This window comes from Falco punctatus, assembly GCF_963210335.1.
Source record: "Falco punctatus genome assembly, chromosome: 3".
Classification (NCBI taxonomy): Eukaryota; Metazoa; Chordata; class Aves; order Falconiformes; family Falconidae; genus Falco; species Falco punctatus.
Genome location: NC_137582.1, coordinates 113,044,487 through 113,060,175, shown reverse-complemented (window position 1 = coordinate 113,060,175; position 15,689 = coordinate 113,044,487). Strand labels below are relative to the sequence as shown.

The 15,689-nt window shown below is 45.8% G+C and overlaps 1 protein-coding gene and 1 long non-coding RNA gene across 9 annotated transcripts in view; one reads left to right on the top strand and one right to left on the bottom strand.

Annotated features, from left to right (window-relative positions):
• The window catches only part of PIK3CD (phosphatidylinositol-4,5-bisphosphate 3-kinase catalytic subunit delta), a 58,709-nt gene that overhangs the window by 14,033 nt on the left and 28,987 nt on the right, over positions 1–15,689 (top strand). Inside the window, exon 1 of one of the 8 annotated variants that reach the window (XM_080377921.1) lies at positions 11,243–11,323. The exons of 2 other annotated variants lie outside the window; for them this stretch is intronic. The gene's annotated coding sequence lies outside the window, so the exon portion shown is untranslated. Of the gene's footprint in view, positions 1–11,242; positions 11,324–11,409; positions 11,564–11,734; positions 11,887–13,178; positions 15,393–15,689 lie in introns of those variants that run through there. 5 more of the 8 variants (XM_080377924.1, XM_080377917.1, XM_080377916.1 and 2 more) reach the window with 5 other exon arrangements.
• LOC308059935 lies at positions 1,133–11,109 on the bottom strand. Its single transcript, XR_013926523.1, has 2 exons — positions 10,798–11,109; positions 1,133–8,816 (listed from the first exon to the last, which is right to left on the bottom strand). It is a non-coding gene; the product is annotated as an uncharacterized lncRNA (long non-coding RNA).

Here is a 15,689-nt window from a genome sequence, read left to right as displayed (position 1 = left end):
TATCTAAAGTGACTGCAGGGGAAGACTTTGTGAGTTCTCTCCTGTGCAAATTTGTCAGGTGTCCTCATCTCTACTGTTTTGCAGTATAGCAGGATTTCCCATGCCATTTTTTGTCATTTGTAAATGGAGTAGATGTGCAGCTGCCTTTCCTCCTTTGGTCAGCTGGACCCCACAAAAGAGGCTCAGGAAGAGGGGAGTAGGGAAAATGCTGTGATGCTCTGGATGGAGTAATTCGCAGTGCCAAGTAATCTGTTACCACCAAACATGCTGGGGTGTCTGTTAGTTGAGATGGGGGAAGACAAAGGTTCAGTAGCAACTGGAGCAATGGGGCATGAGAGCTCAGCTATTCTGGTGAGTGAGATCAGGTGCATGTACTTGTGCATCTCTCCTCTTGGTAAAACACATTTCAAATCTCTGTGGGCTTTTGCTGGTTCTGATTCAGCAGTGAAAAAAGATCATGTGTGGTTTTTGGGGGGGGGGGTTGGTTGGGGTTTTGTCATTTGCTAATCTGAGGGAGCTACTCCAATCTTAAAGTTTGCTATGTGGATATTTGTATGACCACAGGGGAAAAAAAAAGACTGGTGTTTCAGGAACAGAAAGTGCTAGCCTCCGTTCCCCCCCTGCTGCATATGACCTCCCAACGCAGGGGATACACAAGCAGAGTGCATGGGAGTCAGCAGCACCAATCAATAAAGCACTGAAGGAAGAGAAGAATGGTAAATAAATAATGTGCATGGAGGAATAGTCAGGGCATGACCTTTTGTAGCACTGAACGGTCTGTAAGTGGGTGCTGTGGCTCAGGTTGTAATGGCATGACATTAAAAGCCCATATGGCATCATCAGGAGCAATGTGTTTTGAGAGGGCATTTGCCTCCGGGGTGGAAGCTAGTAAAAAGATACAAGTGTGACAGGCTGGGAAGTGGCACAGAAAGAGAAATGCTTCTGTAAAAGGAGAAGTCTGAGGAGGAGGAAGGATATATTTTTAGTGTCAAAGGGCTCGTGAATTTCTTTTGCTTTTGGCACAGAAGGAATCCCATTGTAGTGGCTAGGTATATTTGGTTTTGTTGGGGGATTTAGGAGGTAGGGAGGGAATATCTTTAAAGGCCCCTTTTCTTTGCAACATTTTCTTTAGAGAGTTGAGGGAGCATCTTGGCTCCCCACAGCGTCCTGAAGGAACCTGACAGATGAGCAGGTGGGTGGTTGCAACCAAAGCAAGCAGGAAATGCTGCTGTTAGGGGTTCATGGGGGTGCCATGCCATAGGTCTGCAGGCTTGTTAACCTGTTGGGCATCTGACTGACTAGCAAGCCACACATCTAGCAAGTAGGTAACCACAACAAGAGGCATTGTCAGTCATGTTTTACTTTCGCCCACCACTTCTCCAGCCTGCATAGCCCAAGACAGGTGCTGCTACAGTTTGCAGTTTTGCAGGCTGTGTGCATCTTCACTGGAGTGACAATGCTGGGATTGCCCAGCTTGCAAAGCAGGGCACTCTTTGTGCTACAGGCAGTTCAGTGCCCATAAGCTTTTTGGGCAGCAATGAAGCCAGTACTTCCCAGCAAAACATCAGCCTCAAGACCTGGCATCTCTGACCTCTCAGAGTAAAACAAGTAAGATTTCCCACTGTTCCCCATCACAAGAGCTGCTCTTTGGCTGAGAACGTAGCAGTCTGAAATGGGATGGCAAAGAGAGATGCTTTACTGACAGTAACGTAAATGGAATGGTTCCCTTTTCTGGTGCCTTTTTGCTTGTTGCAGATTCTTCCAGAACTTTATAGAAGTAAGGCTTTATGGTCAGGTCATTGGAAACAAGCTACACCCCCTCTTGTGGTACTCTAGCAAATGGCTGTATTTGGTCAATGTTTTCAGGTGGTTTCCATGTTGCTTGGTATCTCCAGTGGGGACTCCAGATCATTTCATTCTCAGTCACACAAAGCAGTGTGGCTTTGCAAAGTACTTTGGCAATATGACTGTGCTGTATATAATAACACATACCTGTGAAGCTGGTGCTTGTGGAGACAGGCCACACAGACTTCACTAAATTTTTCCATTAAATTTCCAAGCCTAATTCTGAAAGCATCACCTTGCCAAAGTTGCATGTGAACTCTGTGGCACAATTCACCTCCTTCTTGATAGTGGTGTGCAGCTCGTATCTTCCTGTAGGCATCCAAGCGTCATGGCTCTTGATGCCTGGGAGCTCTGTTAACTCTGTGTGTCTGTTCCTGTCCTCTCCTTAACCCCTGTCATTTTGTCATTTTTATCCAGGAGACTTTGCTCTGTGTCTTTCTACCTGTGGCCTTCAGAAGAAGAGAAAATTGAAACTCCGGCTCCTGACTGGAGCCAATTTACACCAGCCACTCAAAACACTAAACAGAAAGTAGGTAGGAGGAAGGAAATGAGAGTTTGAGTGTTTCCCTGTTGCAGGTAACAGGGAAATAGAATAGGAGATCCAGCGCAAAGTTGTCATCTTGCTGAGCCCCTGCCAGCACCGCAGGTGCTTTATGGCTGCTTTTGTTGGGTGATTTGTTCCTCTTAGTGTCAGGGTAAAGCCAGACTTAAGGTCTTTGTGATGGTGCAGAACAGGCTTACAGCAGCAACAATTTAGAAAAGGGACTTCCAGGCAGTCTGGATAAGGCTGAAATTTTTTCCGTTTAAAACAGATGGGGGTGTGAGTTGCTGTGTGCTTGTGGTAGCTATTGAGGACCTAGTGGAAATAACGTTGCATCAAACCCAGTCTAAGATCTTTACAATTTTCCAAGCAAGTGACTGAGCAGATGTATATGCAGAGGTGGGTAAGCTGGGGTAACTTGTGTTATGCTGCTGGCCTTCTGTTAAAATGGAAGAATCACTTAGGTGAAGCCTCATTACTCAGGACTGTAAAATGTACAAATATGAAGATAGACTGCAAACTCTTCTAGTAAGCAATTAAGACTGTCTGCACTTAGAAACTGCTATTGTTCAATTGATTTAATAATTGAATTACTATTCAGTGTTGTTTACCAATGTGGACAGTTTTATTATCTGTTTAGGAGCAGATGACTGAACATGCTAGACCAGCTAGACCAGCAAAAGCACCAGTTAAATGGCAGGACACACACACCCCCTCTACCAGTTTTCAAGTATTCAAGTGTTTTCCTTGAAGTAAGCCCTGACAAATGAGTGGCAAGGTCTTCCTGGAAGCTTGAAGGAAAAGGATTTTAAATAAATAAATGAGGCTGTTTCACTTTTTCATGTGTTGAGGGAAGGTGAGTTGCCAAGGAGTGCAGTGCTTTGGCTTTGCAAGACAGCTGCTGGGAAGAGGACCTGGACAGCGCATGCTCAGAAAGAAGTGGCATGTCTTGCATGTGCAAAACCCAGTCTGCAAATCATAATGACGTACAATTTTCACAGAACAATGTGCCTTTTTTTGTTTCTCACATCCCAGAGAAAAGCAGCAAACTCTGCAACTATTAATGATAAAAATTCCAGATTACCCAAAGGGTTGTGATGCAAGATACACAAGTGGGAGTGAGTTGGGGTTTCTGTCAATAGCCTAGATACAGTGCCTGTCTTAAATGCACCTTCTGTGTGTCTTGCTTTGCTGTTTTCCATGTAGTTCACCTCTTATTTTGTATGTGCGTGTGATGTGTCATGCATGTGCTCACAGGCAGCACCTCTACACCCAGCGTGGCAGCATGTTGATCACTGTCTGCTGTAGGAATGCCAGACCTAACCATTCTAATAGGAAGAGGGCTTATCCCTAGGGATGTTGTGTGAGGAGCGTATCCACTTCCAGCTCAGCCTGCAAAATACCTAGGCTTTGCTGGAGATGCCCATTCATACTGTCATATTAAAACGTTATCAGGCTACTGGATGCCAGCCTAGTGCCAAGCAGCAATTTCTGACCAAGAAGTGTGCCAGGGGACCCGTCCCAAGGACTGGCTGGAATTACTGCTTGGGCTGTGACTTGGTGCTGATCTCCATGCTGGGGCGGATGATTTTGGTTTTGGGCTGGTGGAGAATTTTCCTGAAGGCTTTTCCTCATCAGAGTCCCCTACCTCTCTGTTTTAAGGAGACTGATTTTTAAAGACTTTGCTAGTTTGTGGTACTCTTTGTTTTTCCCCTTTTTGTGGGGACAGCAGAACAAGCCAGCAGTAAAGGGGGGGGAGGGGGGTGGGTGGGAAATAGCCCGCTAATCTCTTAAGTGATCCAGTGCTCAACGTTAACTGTTCTAAGGCAGCAGCGAGTTTGTAGCATGCAAGGCGAGACCTGCAAAAATCCTTTGAGGCAGCAAATTTCTCTGCTTAAGTGCATCCCACTGATGTGAGGGGGGGCACCCAATCTCGCTCAAATCCTGGCTGCTGCCACGTTTTAAATGATGATACTGTAATAATAAATGATGAAGCTTTTATTTTGTTTTGAAAGGCACGCTGACCCTTGTAGTGTAAGTGCTTAATGTAGCTAATAGTTGGCTGGTACAGTTTCCCAGTCCTAGTTCTGTTTAGGCTATTTGGACTGTTAGCTTCTGTGAAATACATCTTCTCTTCTTTTTTTAAAGACCTAATGAAAACAAACATTTGCTATTTCTGGACCAAAATCTGAGGACAAAAATTTTGCACTTTACTGCTACTAAAGACAGTTTGTTTTTTCTTCAACACTGTTCCCAGGGTAAAAGTTGTAGTTTTACCTCCAGCTATGTAAATGATTCTTCATAAGTATGTCTCAGGTGGAAATTCCCCTGTTCACAAATGGAAATTTTGCTCTGGTAACAGTAAAAATGATAATTTTCTTTCAGCCAAAGCAATCTCTCATTTTAGAAAAAAGAAAAAAAAATCCTTTCCCATTCCTTTTTTCCTTGTTGTCATTGATGACTCATGCAATGGCCTTTGCTACTAATTTCTGACTCTTAAGTGATTTTTCAGGTGGCTGCTAAAAAATTCTTAAAGCATTTGTCACTGGCATGTGCCTCATTTTGTAACATGATACGTATATCCTGGTTTTTATGCAGAGAGTGTATTTGTTTGGGTTATGAATGTTGCTTAGTTTGGAATACACACTTTATGCACCAACTAAAAGTTGACAAACAAAACCCACCCAAATATAACAAATCGTGAGTCTGTGCACAGTATTTGGTGCAGGCAGGCACCTGCATATGTCTGTCTTCAGTGTGCAGCCAGCCACCCACACAAAAGTTTGCAAGATCTGGTCTTACTGGAAACAATAAGGGCCCCCAAAATTCCCAAACTGGATGAAGGACCTTTTTTCTTTTTTTTTTAAAGTGCTCTGACTTTATCACTGATGTCTAGTTTTAGTTTTTTGTTCATGCGAACTTGAGCTGTACTTCTGAGTGTGGGAAGACTGGGTGCTGCTTTTCTTCTGGCAGCAAAGAAAAGGATCCAGAATCCCCTAAGAGTAATTTCAAGATTAAATAGCGTGTTTTAGTTAAACAGGCAGTTACAACTCATAGTGGAAGTTTGTGGTTTTATAGATCACTCAATTGGTGCAAAAAGAAGTACTCCCAAGAAATGGTATTTAAAAAAAAAGAAAAAGAGGAAAGTTGTTTGTCCCTTATGAAGAACCAATAGTCAGAAAAAGTATGTAGCTTCTGTGCACTTGTTTGACATTCTTTGGTTTTGTATCGAGAAAACATCTTCAAGAGAAGTAAGGTTTTGCAAGGCATTCCTTGTGTGTGTGTGAAAATGCTGTGTGTATCTATGCAATTATATTTTGAAGTGTTAAAGGTGTAAATAATAATTTGTGTTGAGACATTGACGCTTTGAACTTGTGTAGCACCACCAGTTAAAGACCTTAAATGATTTGTACCAACAACAGAGCTTTACAAAATGCCCTGTGAAACACGGAAGTAATATTATGTATATTTTGCATGCAGAGAAACAGGTGAGACACCTTATTAAAAGCCACAGCATCAGTGCCAGTACAAGGAGTTGAACATGACTATTTACTCCAGGTCCTGTCCTTGAAAGCATTGTCTTGGGTTTTTGGAGCAGCGTGTGTAATTTTGGTGGGGATTTTTGTTGGTGTTGGTTTGGTTTTTTGTTTGTCCCCCAAACCATTCTGTCTTAACGTTTTTGCAGTCAGTAACTCAAACTGTATCCCTTACACAGCTGTAGCTTCACATATGTTGCAGAGCTGGGTCAGTAGCATCTCCTCCTATCTAGCATTTGATTAATACCTTCCACTTCATTCTCTGGGATGTTGTACTGCTTGCAACACCCAACAGTTAAGAGAACTTGCTTTTTCCTTAACACAAGATTTTGACACTGACAGAAGCTGTAACTTTGAGATTCTGATGAAGAAACAACCAAGCTGGTATCAAACGAAGCCTCCTGGTTCATTTTGATAACCTCCGAAGGAGAACTGCCTCCAGAGATTTTTCTCCTTTAGAAGTCTTGTGGTGGTGTGGATGATCAAGATAGGAATCTCAGCTGCTTGCTGCAGCTAACTCAGGTCAGTTCTTGTTGCTTGTTTTTCCTCTGCAAGCATTTATGGGGAAATCATGGAGGAATGCATTGCTCTCAGATCTGCAATATCCTTCGTTTAAATGCGTAGTCATACAAATAAAACGTTGGGTTTTTTTCTGGGCAAGGACACCAAATTACACCATTCTGGCTTTCAGCAAGAGAGCTGAGTGTCGTTCTCCCTTCTCTCTGTTGTTCAGGGGTCCTGGGATTGATGTGATTTCAGAGGCTCGGTGAGGTCCTTGTTCCTGTACCTGTGGTCCCCCAGGTTAATGCAACCCATACTGGGTAAAGCTGGTAAATGTGCTTGTGATCCTTTGGGTTTTGTTCCCCTAAATATCATCCTCGTCTGGTGTTTATCTTCTGCCTTGTCCTCAGCAGAGGACCTGCCATTTTTGTGGGACTTGAGCTGGGGGAAAGTGGAACCTGAGACATGTGGTAGTGAGCTCTTGAGAGAAGTGGTCGTTTCAGTCTTCATTTTAAGAAGGTGGTGTGATTAATTTCTCCTCTGTTTTATTCAACACAGCCTTTTGCTAGTTTCTGTTCTCTCCAGAGACCCATGTCAGGGGCTACCGACCTGCAATCCTGGCACTACAAGTAAATTTGTTATCCAAATAAAACAAGTCCTTTAGTGAGGACACCAGAGATTTAACCTGATTTTTCTACCATCCCCCTATGTAACTTTTGGCCAGTTCATTTCTGTGTCTTGGTTTTTCTTGTGTGTCAACAACAAAGGAGGAAAAGCATGAGAATGCAGGGTTTACAGCAGATACTACTGAAGTTTTTTAAGCAGTACAAATGAAAGTGTATCTATTCTGAATATATTAACACTTACTATTTATTATTAGTACTGCTATATTTCTATAAAACAGAAATTTATGTTAACTTAAGTTTGTGCTTTTGCATTCCCTGTGCTAGGTCAGAGCTTGGGTTCCCCGGGCTGCGTTTGTTTCTGGCTTCTGGCTAGCTCAGCGGTTTGTTTGTTATCTCTAATGTCCTACCATACTGCTGGCTGCTATAGAAATAATCACTGGGGCTTGACATGAAAATCCTGAATTCACGTCTTCCTTTTTTCCCCCACAAAGTTTGGGAGATTTTGGATCTGCGCTTGGTTTAGATTAGTCAATGCTTTCCTTAGAGCACCAGCGCTGATTTTCAAAGGGATGAAGGTCAAGTCTTCCCATCATCTTTTACATTGTGTCCTACTTGAATAAAAAGCTGTAAAATGGAGCAGTATTAAGCTGTTTATGAAGTTAATCATAATTGGTAGGGCTGTGGCAGCTCTGGCTATTTGAAGATGGAGAACTGGTATGTTCAAGATAGGAAAATGAATGTGTACAAGCAGTTGGAGGCTGTAAGATGCAGTTTATATATGTATGTATGTTTAAAGAAATCCCAACAAAGAGTGAAAAGCCTGTAGCAGCGTATCATTGTGCTATATAGCACAGAGACCCTTTGTGGAAGGTGCAAGAAGAAACAGCGATCTTCAAATCTTGAAATACTGTTGGGTTTGATCATAGGTGTTGCTCAGCAAAGGGTGTATCCTGTGGCTGTACTTACACAGGTGAGCTCTGCTCCTCGCCTTTGTGATTGCTGGTGTTGATCGGTGTTGTACACTTCACGCGGCTGTGATCCTATTTCAGATCTGATTACCAAAAAAAGCCTCTTTTGACTTTTAAATAAGGGCAAATAACCAGCCGTATTTGCAGACCAGCTGCATAGCTGAAGCAGAAACGCGGTTTCCCGCCTGTTTTGGGTAGTGTTAACCACATGGAGCAAATAGTTTCAACTCTCGAAAAACTGCACTGGCTTCCTGTTTGCTTTGTGGTGCAATTAAATGTGGTGAGTTCAGTGGGGTTTGTTTGTTTATCACATACTCCAGTCAGTGGAGGACAAGAGAAGCTTCTTGTAGCCTTGCCTGTAGAAGTGGTGAATGCAGCTTCATAAATGTTACAAATTACTAAACTAAATGTTACTAAAATTACTGACCCCTCTGTGGTTGGGGGCACAGGAGAACAGGCACAGTGATTTTTCTCTCCAGGTGCTGCGCAGGCAGTTGAAAGTGTTCTTGATGGGCAGTCCTGTAAATACCGCTGTGGTTACATTATTTGCTTGTTGTCATCCTCCCCTTTGTGTCCCTGTTCCTTCTTCCTCCAAGAGCCAACCAGCTGTCTCATCCAGGCTATGAACATTGGCTGAATTTCTCATGCAGCACATTGCAGTAGAAAAGGGATTGGAAGAGAGATGGTTAGGAGCTGCACAGCCAGTGTTTCCAGCCGTGTCCATTGTGTAAAGGGATGCTGAGATGATAAGCAGATGTGCAAGAATGGTGTACCTGGAGCACTGCAGAGAGGAAACAACCTGAAAAAAAAAAGATGTGAGGATAAATGCCAATAAGTGGAGCTATGAAAGACTGATAATTAAGACTAAGGGTGCAGAAAAAGCTTTGTTGAAGGGATATAGAAAGAAGGTATTAATGGGAGTAGTTGTTGTAACTGGAGTACAAGCCAAAAGATGAAAAGAAAATCACAGTTTAGATTTGGCTTTGGTAAATGTATAATAGACAGCAGCCCTTTGCTCTAGCCAAGCGCTGTGGGGTTTTCATCCTCATCTGTAGAGAATCCCCCATCTCTCCTGTGAGCTCTGGGGCACTCCTTATCCTGCAAAGGCTTGTACCCTGAGCCCGCGGTTGTGCAATGCAGAATGTCCAAAAACTCATCCCTTGTGTCCGTTTCTCTTTCTACTGTCTACAGTTTTATGTTAACCCTGGGTAGTCCACAGTGCATGTCCTTTATAATACAGCCTGGGAGAAGATCCCTTCTTATTTCCAAGTGAATTTGTTTATGCATAGCAAATACTAATTGATTTTTTTTTTTTTTTAAATGAGAGTCAGTTTGTGTTACCCAACAACTATGTCCACATTGGTTTTAGACACCGATTTTTCTTCTTTGCTTGATGCTTAGCTTGGAGTAAAGCTCTAGTTGCCACATTTCACCCTAATCGTTATTACGGCAGGGCTCTTACCTGGTGTGGCAGAGACCTGTCCCTGCAATTATACAAAAAGTGACCATTCTTCTCTCCTCTGTGCTCTTCTAATGAGTCCTGCATAAACTTGGACCACAGTGTGACATTCATGAATACTGGAGCTGGGGTGTGCATTATTCACCAAGCAGGACAAGGCTGACCCCTGGCTCAGCAGGAGCATGGCATCATGTTCCTGGCAAATTCACCAGAATAAGGGACGTGGAGCATGTGCCCACTGCGTGGCAAGAGAAAGGTTACAGCCAAGAATACAAAATTAACCTTTTGGAACTTTATGAACTCTTGGTAAATTTATACCAGATTGGAATGGGATGGAGATGGCCTTTTTGAACTGGGATGCTGAGCACGTGCCTAATATTGGGTGCATTTGAAAGAATGCCACGTGGATGCCACTAGCCCTTCTTACCAGTGTTTTCTTCACGCCCGTTAGCACTGTTTTGTTCTCAGAAACACAGAGGAAAAACAACAAATGGATCTTTCCTTTCTGTTCTTCCTGAAGGTCTCAGATTTTTAATCTAGCAGTTGCAACTATTTTTCTGACTTTCAGTTCCTTTTCCCTTCCCTATGGTTTCTGTTGTCCAGTTTCTCACAGTGTGGGCATATGTCCTGTAAGTGTTCAGTATAGTCCTACATGTGAAACTTGAAGATGATGAATAGAAAAACTGTTAAAAAGAAAAAAAAAAAAAAAAAGCAGAACAGAAACCAAATTCCTGTAAACAGTCTGTTCAACATATCTTTAACATATGTCAGGGCCAATGATTTAAAATAGGCCATTTCTGAGCTTTAAAAGGTCACATTAAGACATGATAGTAGAGATTCAAATGGAGTCAAAGAATGAATGTTTCAACAGTCACATTTTGTACTGAGGGCAAGGTGTCTGTATTGCCAACTAGTGATGTTCAGGGGGGAAAAATGAGTCAGATTGCAAGAATAATGAGTTTTTCTTGGATAATAACCTGGAAAAAAAAAATGTACCTTAATCGCATGCCTCCAGCAGTAGAAGCTTTAGGAGAAATGGTGATTCTGGGAGTCATAAAATTGCAGGACCAGCCAGGGCAACACGCTGACACTGTGTCCTATACCAAGATTGTTTCCATGTATGGGAGTGAAATAATTAAAAGCACAAATCTAGGTTCACATACTCTCGACCCGGAGTATGGTGGGCACTTCTCAAGTGCAGGAGGAAACATGTGAAAGAGTTTTTCAAATGAGCAAATGGGTTTTGGATATCTAATTGCTGCTGAAAATTTAATGAGACGGAGGAGAGCAATTGTCTTTGAGCGCTGGAAACATTTCTTACCCCCATCTGCCACTTCTTTGGAACCACTAGTTTCCTGTGACATGTCAGAGAGATGTGATGGCAATGCCATGGAGTGTCTGAGAAGCAGCTGACCCTTGGGGCACCTCGAGGCTCAGGTGGGGGGTCCTTGCAGGATGGTTTGGTGCCTGGGTGGGCTTCCCCTGCAGATAATGGATCTGTACAACAGGTTGGGGGAGGAAAAAAATGGGTAGGTACCCTGTATGTCCTTGGTCCCCAGCATGTAACCGTGTGCTTGGGTCCTCTCTCTCCTGTGACTAGCAGGTGCTAGTGAGACGCCAGGCAGGTTACAGCTTGTGGCTACCCTGCTCTTACTTTGGGCCCCGCAGGCACCTTGTCTTCTCATCCCCCAAGTCACCTGACTCTCCTTTGGGATTTGGGGTCCTCCCCATCCCTGTTGCACAAAACTTTTCCAGGTGAAGAAAGTGTAGTTGCAGGGCTGAGGTGGTCAAAGGAGCCCCTTCCAGGGAAAGAGCGAGTCCCAGGCTATGCCGGATCTCCCGTGTGGGTGGGTTTACCGTACATGTGGGTTTGGAGCCCACCTTCAACATCGTGTTTCAGCTCCGGTGGTAACGGAGCTGCTGACCGGCGCTACAGGCGCGTGTCCCCGGCTCACGCACCGCGCCGGCGGCGTCGGGAGGGTGGCAGCCATGTCGCGCTGGGGACACGCTCTGCGCGGCCGCCGGGACCGGCGCTCCCGGTTGTGCATCTCCTCACGCGCTGGGCTGGCCGAGCCGGTGCCGCGCAGGTGACCGGGGCGCTGCACCGCCGGGGTGACCCGCCGGGACCGAGGGTGACGGTGCGCGCCGTGCGGCGGCCCTGCGGCGGGGCTGCTGCTGCCTGGGGCGCGGCCCCAGCTCCGCGGCGGTGCGGGGGGCGCGGGCCCGGCGTGCGGGGCAGGGCGCTCGGCGGGCGATGGCCGCGGGTGGGCGGTGCGCGCTCGGCGGCGCGGCCCTTTGCAGACGGTGCCCGGCGCCGGGGCGCGGGCGGCCCTTTGCAGACGGTGCCTGGGCGGAGCCGGCAGCCCGGAGCCGGCAGCCCGGAGCCCGGCGCCGCGGGCGAGCAGTGCAGGTGAGCGTCGGGCCGGGGGGAGCGGGGCCGGCTGGGGCTGGGGCCGGGGCGCTGCGCTGCCCCCTCGCCGCGGCCGGGGGTCTCCGTCCGGCCTGGGCCGGGCCCCGCGGCTGGTGGAGGGTCCCCCTGTCCCCCGTGGCTCGGTCCTGCGTGTGTCTCCGTGCCGTTTGAGGCAAATCCGAGTGGCTCCTTCAGCGGGCTGTGCTTTTTCTGAAGAAAAAGCGCTTCTGCTTTATACAAACTGGGTGGTTTAGGATTCGGTAATCTACGTGTTGGACGTGGGGTTTCAGCTGCCTGGGGAGCCAGCCCTCGAAGCCGGGCCCCCGCAGGGACAGATGTGCTGGGGGCGGGCAGGGGCCAGGGGCCGAGAGCGATGGTGTCACCCGCTGGAGAGGGCCCTGCCTGGTCCCCCCGGCAGGTTTGGCACCTTGTCGCTGCTGCGTGAGAGTCACCCAGAGGTTTGTGCGACGTCTGTCCGTCGTCCATGCCTGCGCTGGTGCTCTGCTGCCCGGGTTAGCTGCCAGCGGTGTGGGGCTCTGCGCCGGGTTTGCTATGGGTTGTGTGCCTTGGCAGGGCGCGAAGGAGTCTCCTAAGAGGCCTCTAAAGAAGGTATCCATAACACCTAAGCACGGTACACGGTACGTGCTTGAGGTGGGGACCTGAGAGTAAAGGAAGCTGAATGTAGCGGTGGAGAGTCATTAGAAATGTATGGCTTATTTTTTGTTTTCATCAGCAACATGCGTTGTACACCCATGGGAGTCTCTTGAAAAAGACCGATTTCAGCAACCTCTTCAGCCAGAAGCTTTCATTTATCACAATTTCCTCCAACTCCCAGCCTATGCCCCTGTTAGCAGTAATAGCAGGAGTGCAAAGATTGCAAATCACTCTGCCAGCATTTAAGAATTACAACATCCTTCATGAGATATACTTGTGCATAGAGAAAACTGAAACACAGAGGAGTTGTTTGAAGTCGTGCATCAAATGACTCTCAAGGTTGGAAACTGAACTTTGCAATTTGTCAGCTTTCAAGCTCTTACTTTAACTGCTAAATATATTGTTTCCCACTAGATGTTTCCTTAGACAATACTGAAAGCATAGTTGCTTGACTGTGACCTTGCCTAAAAGGCTGCTTGAAAGTTTCTACCAGAGCAAGATTCTCGAGTCCTCCCATCTGGTACTTTTCTTACTCCCTGATGTTCCTCTGCCTCTCTCTAGTGATACTATTTTACTTCCAGAATAAGGTATGGCTTTACGTTGCTATTTCTCTTAAGTTGCTTTACCAGAGCTCCTCTTTTGCTTCCTTTGGCTATTATTAGTTGTGGCTGGATCTAAGGCCCTGCTGAGCTTCAATGATGGTGTATCGCCCTAATGCTCTTTCCCTAGTTACTCTGGTGCTGGGAGCCCCACAGAAGTGCTGCCTGTTTTTATCACCACTTGTACTTTCAGCTTTCCTCTCTCTTTCCTTGCTGACAACCCCTTTCATCATCAGCCCTGTACACAAACAAGGTTAGCTCCAGTTCAGATTACATTAGTGTAGTCCTGCTTCCCATTACTTTTCTCTACGAGCCCATTTTATGGGGATGTGCATGTGTAAGGCAGGCATTGAGGAATATAAATGCTCAAAGGAAGGGAGCCTTTATTTCATAAAGGGAAGAGTACAAGCCAAGGGATTCTTTGGATCCAGTGGTTGTTCCAAGCCTGATCCTTGTAGTCTTCACATAGCTAGAATGCTTCCTTGGAAGGTGGAGAAATCCAGGGCTCTCCACTGATACCTCAATGCATGGAGGATGCAGATTTTGGCACATAAACACTGGTTTGTATCAGCCTCTAGAGGGGTGCTCTGTAGCGTTTCAGGGTCCTGAAGAGTCAGGCACAGGCATTTTCATCCCTTGCCCATTTTTCCTGGGCAGATTCCACTGCACATCTACCTCAGCCTAATGGCTTGTGTAATCAAAGTAGTGAGTAAAGGTGGTTATTCAGAGGCTTAGAAATCTCTAATAAAAGGCAGTTTCGAACCAATGTAACTGTGTTCTACTATGTAGAGTTGAATGAACAACAAACTACTGTTGAAAGAACAAATGAATCTGCAGGGAATTGTGTGGCAGGATATGAGATCAGTATACAGAGCATAAGCTGATAATATGCAAAAACCTTTATTTGATTTTTGTATTTGGTGGAGCTAGGAGTCTTATTGCAGTAAACCAAATAAAGGCGATAAGAATATTCTAAACTAGGATTTGAGGAAATGAACCCTGAGATACAAAGGCATTGTTCAGTACTTGAGTGCTTCCCCACACCTGATTTCAAGGGGTCCTGGTTTTTTCCCTACCTGGTCCATGGGCCAAGCCTTACACTTGTGTGTATGTGTTTGAAGGAGGAGCTGGAGACAGTTGGAGCTCTGGTGCAACTCAGGCCTTTGCTGAAGGTGCAATACTGCCACAGGAACTGAAAGAGAGTAGTGGTGGCCTAACGGCACAGTTGGGACACTGAGCTGTATTTTACAGAAAGCTTAATGGAGGTTGTAAAGGAAATGCTTTTCTTGAGATGACAGCAGAATCTGTGCTATTAATGCCACCTCCAAAATTTTATTAGCAGGTATTCAAGAAGGCAGCAGAACCATTCTTCTGGCATAAAAGGCTGCTGCTAGCTGAATGTCCAGGCTCAGGATCACTCTTGGTGGCTGTCTGCAGGGGACAGCTGTGAGTTCTCAGTCCAGCTTGCTGTGGATTCCGTAGGCTGGCCAGAGCATCACATCCAATCTGCTGTGTTGAAGGTCCCTGCTCAGCTGGGGTGAATGGGTCAGCACAGCAGACGCTTGCACCTCTGCAAGGCGGCATCCCCTGAGGCTGTGTTTCCAGCACCTCCCACCAGCACATGTTCATTTTTAGGTGAATAAAGAGCCAGGTTGTCAATACTTGTCAACAGGCAGACCTGTGATAGGCCAGTCTTACTGTGAGCTGCTGTTGCATCCGCATCATGGGACTGGCACCTGAATCTGGATTTTTTGTGTTATGCTACAAGGGAAGTGGATAGAGCACGTTTTTGCTGTGTGATAAGTGGCTGGCACCTGGGTGTGAGTATCCAGTTAGCCCTGCAAAGGGGGGAGGGGGGGCTACAAAACTCCCAAGCACAGTTCGACACGCTCACCTGCTGCAGCAGGTTTCCCGGTCAGTTCTTCATTCTTCAATGCTTACATGACTTGTCCGCAGTGTACAGTGGACCTGTTTTACCCCTTGATTCCCACCAAAAAAGCAATCCCAAGCTTAAAAAACTTTCAGAACACTCACTGAAACGGATCTGCACCTATGAAAACTTAGGGTTGATTCAGAACTGCGAAGTGTATTGATTGCACGGTAAAGACATGTCAAGCACGTGTGTATATAAAAATTCCCGTGGCCTCCTCCCCCAGCTCAGTTGCCTGCAATGAATGTTGACTTCCTGCTGTCTCCCACACAAGGCGCATCACCTGTGAGCTCTGCATCACTCATTTCTTATAAACTTGAAAGGTATTTTTGTAGTCCTGGGGTTTAGTAATTTTGTAATCTGTTTGTGGGCGTTAGAGCTTCCGTGTCTGTCTAACGCTGCTGCCTCACAGAGGTTTGTGGAACACTACTCCACGTGTGATCTTGTTAGCTTGCTGCTTTTTTTTTTTTTCTTCTTTTTTCTCTCAATAGCAGTTGTATGTTGTAAACACCAAAGCTGTGGCTGGTAGACTTTGTAAGAAAAGATTTGTGTCAGTGTGTTTTTTGTTGACTGCTGGCTTGTTAAATACTGTCTGGATAATTTCAAATGTGTCTGTTAAA